Raw genomic sequence first — 10,401 nt, forward strand, 5'->3', positions numbered from 1 at the left:
ATTCCTCATAAAATTCAAAGCTCAGCCTCACTTAGCACGTGCTCAGAGAGACTTGCAAGGAGAAAGCATCATAAACAGCACACAGACCTATCCAAATCTGATGCAATTTCTTCCAGCATTTTAGTTCAGCCCCCACAACACACACCTCCGTGCCCACTCCTGCCCCTAGAGACTTCCAACACATAAAATAAAGATGCCTTGCTTTTGCTGTGCTTTATCCAATTGATTTCCAGAAACACAGAAAATCCTTAGTCCGACACTCAAGACACCAAATTAAAAACGAATGAGCACACTTAGTCCATTAACATCTGCACCTGGGGGTCCCGTTTTGGGGCACAACACCGGGTGGTTCCCATCTCGCCATACCAAACAGACCCACAAGCTGCTTGTCTAACAACCTTCCCTGTGGAGGATGCTCCTGCAAATGGGGACCCCAGGGCTCACCACTGGATGCACCTCTGCCACCTTTCCTTCTCTGCTCATGCTTTCCCCTCAGCATAGAGGTTTTCCTCCACATTGCAGAAGAAGTTGGACACAAGCAGCCCAACAATAACCTAGTGGTTACCTCTCTCAATTTCAAGTCTCTAGTGCCATTGTAGACTTGGCAGCCTCATCCTAGGTCCTCTTACAGCACTATGTGGCCCTGATGAGTCTGGCGTCAACAAGAATTTAGACAGACTGCAGATGGATCCACTGCCCAAGACCTCGGTCAGATCTGAAGCCAGCAGGTAAGAGGTGAAACATCTTGCCCAAGCACCGCAGCAACCTCTCTGCTAGAAGAGGCTTACGGCAAACCATAGAGTCCATCCTATGGACAAGTAGGTCCTTGCAAGAGAGCTCCCACACACTGCCCAGGGAGTCTCACCGGGGCGCACAACTGCTCTACAGCATGGGCTTTGCTGAGTCCCTCCCACTATGATCTAACTGCTCTGGCTGCTGCTGTGCAAACGGCTAATATTCTTCAGGACAAAAGGAGGGAGAAGCATGCATGCACATGTTTACACGTGTCTGTGTGTGCTCATGCGTACCTAGAAGAAATAGGGTTGTGAGCTGAAAAAATGAACTCTCAAAAACAATTTAGTCTCATCTCGTCTAAGTTATAACTTCCCCTCCTTTGTCCACCTAAATCTGAGAGAGCAGCTCCCTCTGTGGGTTTTCCTTCTCGGCTTTTTGTTTGCTGGTGGAGGGTCTACCTAGGGAAATGGAGGGGGCACCTGGCCGTTGCTGAGGACCACTCATCACTGCTCCCTCGCAAGGCAGGGAGGAAGCTGAAGGGCACCACCACGCCAAGTCAGAAAGGTTTGTGCTCCCCTACCCCTCAGTTGAGGATAAAATCCAAGAGACCTCTGTACTTTCTGGATCCTTACTTGTACAGGTAGTTCATTCAGCTGCACCCAAATGCTCACACGAGTGAGAGACACAGCTGGCTGTGCGCATAAACCTCCGTGCTGGCAACAAGCAAGAAGCAGGCACTGCAGTCAGACCGCTGCTAGGCAAACAGAAACAAGCAGGAAAGGGAGCGGTGATGCAGCTGCAGAGCCACCATGCTTTCGGCTGCACCTATGTTTGTACACCAACAGGACTCTTGCCTGGAAAAAAATCAGGATTTATGAAAGAACTTATCCCTCAGGTGATCACAGGAGGAAATCCAGCAGCAGCGCAGTACCTGTCTACCATGCCATGGAGAGCAGATGAATAGACATCAAACACATACATTCAACAAGCCTTACCACCACAAAAGTCCTGCCTCGGTAAAAATTACATCCTGACCTTCAGGTCAGATTAAAATGGTCAAAGCCCACAGTCCATTCCTTGGAAGAACAGCTTCTGAGGACAGAGAAGCTGGAAGCAAGCATGAGCCTGCCCTTGGAGCTAGCAACAGGTTTACACTCCAGATGCCATCTTACAAGGCAGGAACCTGGAGCCCCCGCCACGGGAAAGCAGAGCTGGTATGCAGTATAAAAGATCCCATGTTTCATTTCATAAGAGACGTGGTCTTAATCCTGGCTGGATTCCCAGGCAGTTACATGCCACCTACGTAAGATATCCTCCGCTGCTTTGACTGCATGTCCCACTCTTTGCTTCCTGGCCAAGAGAATGAGTCTTGTGCTCCTCACCTGAAATCCCAAATCCATCTCCTTTGCCCTAGTGCTGCAGGGGATGTTGCACCCAAACGTGGGCTTTGCAATCACCCTCTATCACCCCAGCAGACCCAGAGCCCCAGACCTGGCAGGGCAGCAGCATTGCATGCTGTCAGGCAAGCGCTGCTTTGCAGCTGCATTTCTGCAACAAGCAAAGGCATTACAATGCCTAGGTTGCGCAGGGTGCTTTGGGATCTCTAGGTGTGAACACTGGGGACTAAAACATGAATCTGCTCATACGCTGTTTGAAAAGCTCAGAGGTCTGCAATAAAGAGAAGCAGAGAAGTCCTCCACAGGGCCAAAACCTTCAGTGTTTTAAAACTTTGAGGAGGGGTAAAGAAAAAAAATAAAAAGAAAAAGTAAGAAGGGAGGTATATCCAAAGGTCAAGGGCCAGGATCATTTCTGTGCTTTGATGTTTTTAACCAAAATCCAAGGTTCCCCCTTCCTGTTCTCCAAGTACACTGAACTACCAGACTCCAACCACCACAGTCCCGCAGTGGGAGGGGTTGGTGTGACATTCCAGCCTAACGCAGGAGGATATACATCCACAGCTCCCCAGCGACCCAGACGAGAACATACCCTGGGGGAGTTCGCAATGGATATGAGCAATATTGAGACAAAGACATGCAGTTGTGGGAGTGTGTCTCACACTGAGGAGAGCTGTCAGAACTAGATATGAGTATTTAAACGGCAATCTTATTAGCCCATCCACCCCAAATGGAGAGGGCTTCTTGCATCCTTCATTTTGAGCCTGCACCACCAGGTCCAGATGAGCTCCCAATTTTTTTTTTAATAGTTTTTTTTTTTTTTGGTACAGAACTAAAAATGTTTTCAAAACTACCTTTAATGAACCGAAAACGTTCATTTGAAAGTCTGCTCTGTGGAAAGAGTGAGGCTGGCGGAGGGAAGGAAGTGACACAGGGTTTGCTGACCGTCGGGAGGTTGGTTTCAATCCCCCTGTGGAGAACAGGAGGCAAGGCATCAGAGCCAGCCAGACACCAACAGCTAGGCAGGGAGCTTAAACTGCAAGAAGCTACCCATTTTTTCCCAAAATTCCTCTTTCCAGGCTGAGGTACCCATGCACATCCCTCCTGTGTATCTAAACACTTTCAGCAACCTAAAAAAAAAAAAAAAAAGAAAAAAAAAAAAGACGCTCAGCAGTAGCTGTCTGCATCTTCACAGCCATCAGATGGTCCTCCATGTGAAGGTGGGCAGCAGACAGGTCGTGCCTATCAGGATCAAGGACGAGAGCAAGCTACACGCGCTGCCAAGTCAAAGAAATGCCATTGCAGCAGCCACTCCCCTGTGCCCAAACTTTGACTCTTTTCCACAGCCCTGACCTGGCACATAGAGGCTTTCCATCCCCTGCCCCACCAAAGGCAAGAGACGAGAAAGAAAGAAAGAAAGAAAGAAAAAAAAAAAAAAAGGAGAAAAAAAAAGAAAGGCCATATTTCTAACTGAAGGAAAAGCCATGCCAAGTCCTACAAGCACCGCCTGGCCAGGTGCCAGGAAATGTGTAAATTTTCGTGAGCTTGGGCTATTTTGCCAGAAGTCTGCAATGTGTCTGGACACGACTGGTTCCCCTTTGTCAGCCCCGGCCTGACCAACCAGGAAGTTTAAGGGGCAGGGGGGGAAGAGAGACAGACACACAGACACTTCCCCCCCCCCACCATAACACAATGACTCTCCTGTAATACCTTTCATTTCCCTACCAACAGCCTCAGTGGTCCCACACTTTGGGGAGGGGGGGTGGGGTGTACAAAAGCCCTTTAATTCTTCAAAAAACGATTTTTTTTTCAGTCCCATGTTTGCTGATAACCTCACAACCGCCCTCCCAGCTTCAGTGGTTATTAGCTTGACTTGTTGCTATAAATACAAGTGTTAACTCCTTGTATTCCCCGAGGACTGAGTTGGGAAGAAAAGGGGCATTTATGCAACTTTTTCTTCTTCTTAAAAAAAAAAAAGCAAGAAAGAAAGGAGAGAAACAGGCTGAGTTTCATGTAACACGCATTTAACTGATTTACCCAGAGTTTTAAGTGAGGCGCTGGAGGTTATCAAACCTCTGCCCAGCCAGCCCGTCCTTCATTCCTGCCTTTGGACTAGGGGGGAAATACATCTACAAACATTTAGGAAACAGAATTCACTGGGCTGAGAGACAGGAGACCTGAACCTGCTTGCAAAGAGCACAGATCTGCTGCCACGGCAAGTAAGAGGAGGATGGGGGAAGGCCACTGAGGTGGCATGGCGGGGAAGAAGCAGGGTCTGCTCCCACCCTCTGCTCTGCCCCGCCATCCCCCCTTGTCTCACCAGCATCGGTCACAGCACGGGTAACGTTCAAGTCCATTTCACAGCTGGAGGACACACCTGCAGAGGCGGTCAAGTGTGGACAGGGGGAAGTTTAAGAGTGAAAATGCTGCTGTTTCTCACCTCACAGATTTTAAGTCATCGCCCTGGTAAGGCAGCAAACTACCAAGGTCCATGAAGCCCGAGACGCTCTGATCAGTGCAGAAATCAGATCTCCAGCCAGGTGGTAACGGGTGAAAACCAGAGGGTTTCGATCCTTGGTGCCATGACTCATACTATGAGGATGCAGAAAGCTCCCCTTCCTGGGGTGTCAATTCATCTTGGCTCTGAGCCAGAGCAGCACCAAACCCAAGCTCTTCAAATCCTCCCAGAAGAAAAAAGGAAAAAAAAAAGAAAAAAAAAAGTCTTCAAAATTATCCTTTTGAGGCTTATAAAACTATCTGTAATTATTTAGATAGCCACGTAGCTTCCCTACCATATCAACAGATGACTTGATCTAGATGAAAAAGGAAAGAAAAGCAGACTCAGGAATGACACTTGCCATGTGGCTCATGTTTAACCAAGTAAATTGATATCCAAGAACTTTTGTGCGTATACACACACAGAGGAGGCTTTCCAGATATGCAGGTGAGCCAAGCAGCATGTTCAAGACAAGCCAAGGGATGCAGGCAAAGAAAGATGTCCAGGTCAACATATGAAAAGAAAATAACGACACTGGTAGAGACTAAGAGCGAGGCAAAGCATTCAAGGGACTTCGGTGGTACTGTTGGCGTCGCAGGATATATCCAAATACTCACAGGGATGAGATACCCTTAAACAAGCTCTCAAGTGAAAGGGTACAAATTGCTTATTTTTCAGTATCAAGTGTGGTTGTCATCTCTTTCTACCAGCCCTCCTTCAACGAATATATTCACTTTAGTCAGAGAAGTTAGACCCTATATCCAATAAAGTCATCTTTCCCTTAGATGCCTGTCCCACCTCAGTTCAGCAGCCAGATCAGAGACCCTTCCCCATGTCAGATGCTTTTTTAGCTCCTGCAGATCCCCACTGCCAGGAAACTGTGTTTATCCCACTTACCCAAATAGTGTTTCATTTACTAAAGCTGGAAAGCAGTGAGGTTACCCCAAAATCATCCTGGCTAAGAGCATGCAAGGCAATAGATGCCAAGAACATGGGAACTGCAGCTTTCCAGCTACAGCAGCTATAACAAGGCCACCTCGTGGCACCCACCCAGCCATTTCCCCTCCATCCAGGACACTGCCAGCCTGTACGACGAGGGGACAGAAGCTGCTCTTCAACAGCGAGATGAAGCCTCAGGTAGACACGAAGGCTTAGTTTTAAACAAGAACTAAAACATTTGCACATATGCTTCCAAGGGTGAGGCTCGAGAGGTTTGCTAATGTGCTTGGATGTGCAGCTTGTAAACAGTAATGCCCGTTTCAGAAAGTATAGAAGAGGCTGAATTAGGGAAATAAAGCAAGCTTGTAAAATATATGACTTCTGAAGCAGCATCTCTTGACATAGCCTACTACGTCAGGCACAGCTCAGTCCCACCTGAATTGCTCACCTCTAGGGTAAGAAAATCCTTCAGAAAGAGCTGGAATACAACAGCAGATACTCAAACTGATGGTGCGTCCAACAGACCCAACTCCACAGACAGCCACGAAGCACCAGAGCGCTGCTCAGCCAACACATCTTGCCTCACGCAGTGCCAGGAAACACGTTGGTCTTTCCTGCCACCCTTTTGCTTTTCAAAGCAACAAGACCTTTTCCCTGGTAGTCCTTGGGTTTCATTGACAGAGAGAAGCCCACCCACCACAAACTAAGCCGTATCAACTGGAAGAGGTTTCCACTGGGTCTTACGGAATCTGTAACTGACCTGCCTCAGCCTCTGGATTTCTCCCATACACAACTGAATTTCCTAACCAGTACTGCACTCCCTTTGTGTCTCATCGCATCCCACCACAAGTGACTCCCGTTATGCCCACAGGGGCTCAGGTATAGCGAATCAAGGTGTATCACAGGACAACCAAGTCCATCACAGAGGAGAGGGAATAAAAGGTTGAAGTCAAAGGTTTCCAGGCTTTGATGTCAGATTTTCTTTTAACCCCAAAAGCCAATTAGTTTCATGTAACGTTTTAACTAAACCATTTCTTCCCATACTTTTGGAAATATTTTCCAAAGCAGGAGGGAAAAAAAAAGAATTAAAACTATCCTAACTCTAGCAATGCACTGTCTGCCCGCAGCCAGCCTTTCTGGTTGCTTCCTTAGGCTGGTCTGAATCAAAGCTACCATTCATCCATGACCCACTCCTGCACGAGACCTGGGCGCACTGATCCACCATATACTCATCGGAAAGGACATAAAAATAAAGCAGATGCTATTAGCATTCAGAGCACACATCCACTTGCTAACCCCCCTTTCATAGCCTTGTGTATGCCTTGAATCAGAGGGCTAACAAGACAGAATGCTATGAATAAACTCGGTATGAATAAAGTATGAATTCTCTGTATGAATAAGGTCTTGGAGTAAGTGTTCAAAAACCCAGTGCCACCCTGAAGCCTCCCAATACAGAGAGGAATAAAGGCAGAACAAGAGTGGCCCAGCAGTGCATCAGCCACAGCTTGCGGTCCCTCCTGCCAAGGGCAGCCCACGAGCGGAGACTGTCCTGCCCAGCAAACACACAAGGCATGTCAGTGGGTAACTGGCATCACGTCTCCAGCTCACCTACTAAAACTTTCATAATAAGCCTGACCTAGATGAAATATTCAGATTCTGTACATCTCAATAATTCTTCATATGACATACTTAAAGCCCTCTGTGGTTCTCCACAACCCATTACATTCTATTGCTACTTGTAAACTCCTTCCACTTTGGTGTTGCAACAAACCAGCCTTTCCCCCCAGCCTGTATTATTTACAATTACTGAAAATAAATATGTCACGCTCTGTGCTTTTGGCTCTGTTGGCATTCTCCTTGACTCCAACCTTCCCCCAAGGCCAGAAACCTTGGAGCCATCCTTGACACTTAAGCTTTCTTTCCCTCTCCTGTCTCCCATGTCTGTCAATCCACCTGTTGGCACCTCCAGATTACTGACAAAGCCCATCCTCACCTTGACCCTGCTGCTGTGGAAATCTCTGTCCAGACCATAATCACTTCCTATCACGATCATAGTGCATACTTTCCCCTTCTTTCATTTTTATGGTCTTCCTAAAACACAAACTCTTCAAAGTTTAAGTAATCCAGACCCCTTCTCCTCTCCCCTTCCCAGGAGGCATACTCGCAACCCCACAGATGTCCTGCCAGCACTGCACAAGGGTGAGACTGCTTGTCCCCACCAGCCCTGGGGTAAGGATTAAACTGCCCCAACTTGCCCTCAGGGTAAGAGCTCCTGTAGAGGCAGGTGTCACAGGAACGATGTGATCCATCCTCTCACCCCTGCTGTGGTGGTTTCTCCATATGCTCATGATCCTGGAGTACTTGCCTTGATGCCAGCTGGAGAGGGTGTTAACCTAATGCTCCAGGAAATAAGATTGAAAAGAAAATGTGAGCAATAATTACAAAATCAAGGAAAAGCCCAAAGCTTGGTGTCAAAGCCCAGATGGAGCGAGAGTGCCCCTTGACAGCCTGCCCTCTGGCAAGCAGTGACTCCATAGGTATGAGGAGCAAGGCAAACCACGACCCAAGGGCATCCAGGGAAGATTAAAACAATGTGGAATGCAAAAGGACAAAACTTTTGTGAGCCCACCTGGCTCCTTGGTACTGCTCTAATAACAAAAGCTCACGAGACACACAGAAACCAAGAACAAAAAGAATTTGATGACCAAGAGCCTCGAGGAGAAATGCAAAAGGAGCCCAACCGTTGATTTCACAGGTCAGCTGGAGGAGGACAGAGAAGGAGATCAGGGAAGAAGAGAGGAGAGCACTGGTGACATACCAGTGGGGTCTTGAGGACTCCCCGTGGAGGGACCCCCATCCTTTACTCCCCCCCCACCCCCTTTTGCAGAGTATGAGAGTGATTAATTGTTTATGCAGGAATTGATCAAACTTTAAGAAAAGCATGGGATTTCCATTTCTTTGGGAGGGGCCACCTGGAGAAGCTGGAATTTAGAGGACCTGAAGTAATTGCGTTTCTCTGTCTTTTCCTGGCATTTTTAGGTACTGAATAATGTAGAGCCTGGGCAGCCCAGGGAAATCAATAACCTTAACCCTTAGGAAACGTTTGCATTTATGTAGAGGATGCTGCGTGTGTGATGGGTTGGGGTTTTCTCTTCAAGCAAGATGGAAAGTTGGAGAGGTGTCCCAGTGCTGTCCTCTTACTTGGGGAGCCCCCGTGGTTTTGGGGGATGGCTGCAGATGCCGGGCATAGGAACCCCCTTTTTCCCATGGCCATCCCCCTCTAGGGTTACAGGAGGAGAAAACAAATTAATTTAAAAAAAAAAAAGTGTTAAAAAACAAGATAAAATAAAAATCGAAGTCCATGGTGGTTTTTGGGGGGGCTCACGGGAGTGCCACAAGCGCCGGTGGCACAAAGCGATGCAGTCTGTCCCCGCCGCAGCATCTTTCACTCGGGTGCAGACAAATTGATTTGCAAAGGTTGAGGCTGGCAGCTCAGCCTGCTTTGCATAGCCAGCGCTCCCCGGCCACACAATAAAAAGTAGCCTGGCAAACAGAGGCACGCAGCGGGAACTGGCCGGTTCAAAGTCCAAACCCCACACCCCCTCACCCCAGTCTGGTTTGAAAGGTCACTGTGTGTCTGGGAAAATAGTCTCAGGATACGATCCTTTATTAAAGGTCACTATTTTTCAACGGCACTTAACACACACTTGCACACAAATTGAGGCTGGAAAAAAAAAAAAAAAAAACCTGGGGGCTGCCTTGCATTGTACATTGTGCTTGCAAGATTTATGTCTTGTGGTCACCAGCAGTAAACACACACTGCTTCAGTATTAAAGTTCACATTAATCCACCGATTTTTTTTCCCCTCCTCCTTTAAATCAGCCTCCCTCTTTGCAAGGCAAGCAGTGGCAAGGCAGGACTTTAACTAATCGCTTTTGTTTTTCCTCCCTGCTATAGGGTTTTACCTTCCCATGTTTTTTCTTTATTTTTGTTTGGGTACTGGATTTGCTTTTATGCGCTGCCCAGTCTGCTGTTCTGTTTTAACCCAAGGCTCTCGACAACTCGCTCCTACACAATGCACCAAACACACTGTTTATGCTATAGTACTGATATGGAAAGATACTATTTAACAGGGTTGGGGGTTTTTTCTTCCGAAGTCCTACAATCACACATTAGAACAAGAAATACAGTGATTAAGACCAGAAAGTAGAAAGTTTTTTTCCTGCCACACACATCTGTTTTCTCTCCTTATGCAGATACATTAAAAGCAAAATAGTAATTCTTATTTTACACACACACACACACACACACCCCCTCCAGTGAAAGATTTTACTCCTCATTCACAAAAACACACTTTTAAAAACTCTGCATTGAATAAATAGAGGAGCTGGTATTAACGAAGACACTAAAAGTTCCCAAATTAATTTCTACAAGATTTGGGGGTAAAAAAACCAAGCACCCAGTGAATTTCAAGTAGTAAGCAAAGCGTATGATGTTTTGGGTTTCCATTATTGCTACATAACATCACAGTTTTACAAAGCTTTGCCAACAGTATATTTCCAAGCTTCCAAAAGCACTGTAATTTTTCTGGTTAAAACAGCTGGAAAAATATACACATGTAACCGTGAAAACATCCCTGGCCTATTGTAATACCCCAAAACAAAAATTAAAGTGGTTTTTTTTCAAATACAGACCAGTAAAAAGTAAAATATTTCGCACTGTGAGCACTGATATTCTGCCGTTAAATACTTTAATCCCTTTGTGGGGTGGGTTTGCACCTCGCCAGGGCTGGAGCTGTTAAGGCTGAGCCCCTTTGCAACGCCCTCAGCACCGCGC

Source organism: Falco rusticolus, chromosome 12, assembly GCF_015220075.1.
Source record: "Falco rusticolus isolate bFalRus1 chromosome 12, bFalRus1.pri, whole genome shotgun sequence".
In the NCBI taxonomy this organism is placed as follows: domain Eukaryota; kingdom Metazoa; phylum Chordata; class Aves; order Falconiformes; family Falconidae; genus Falco; species Falco rusticolus.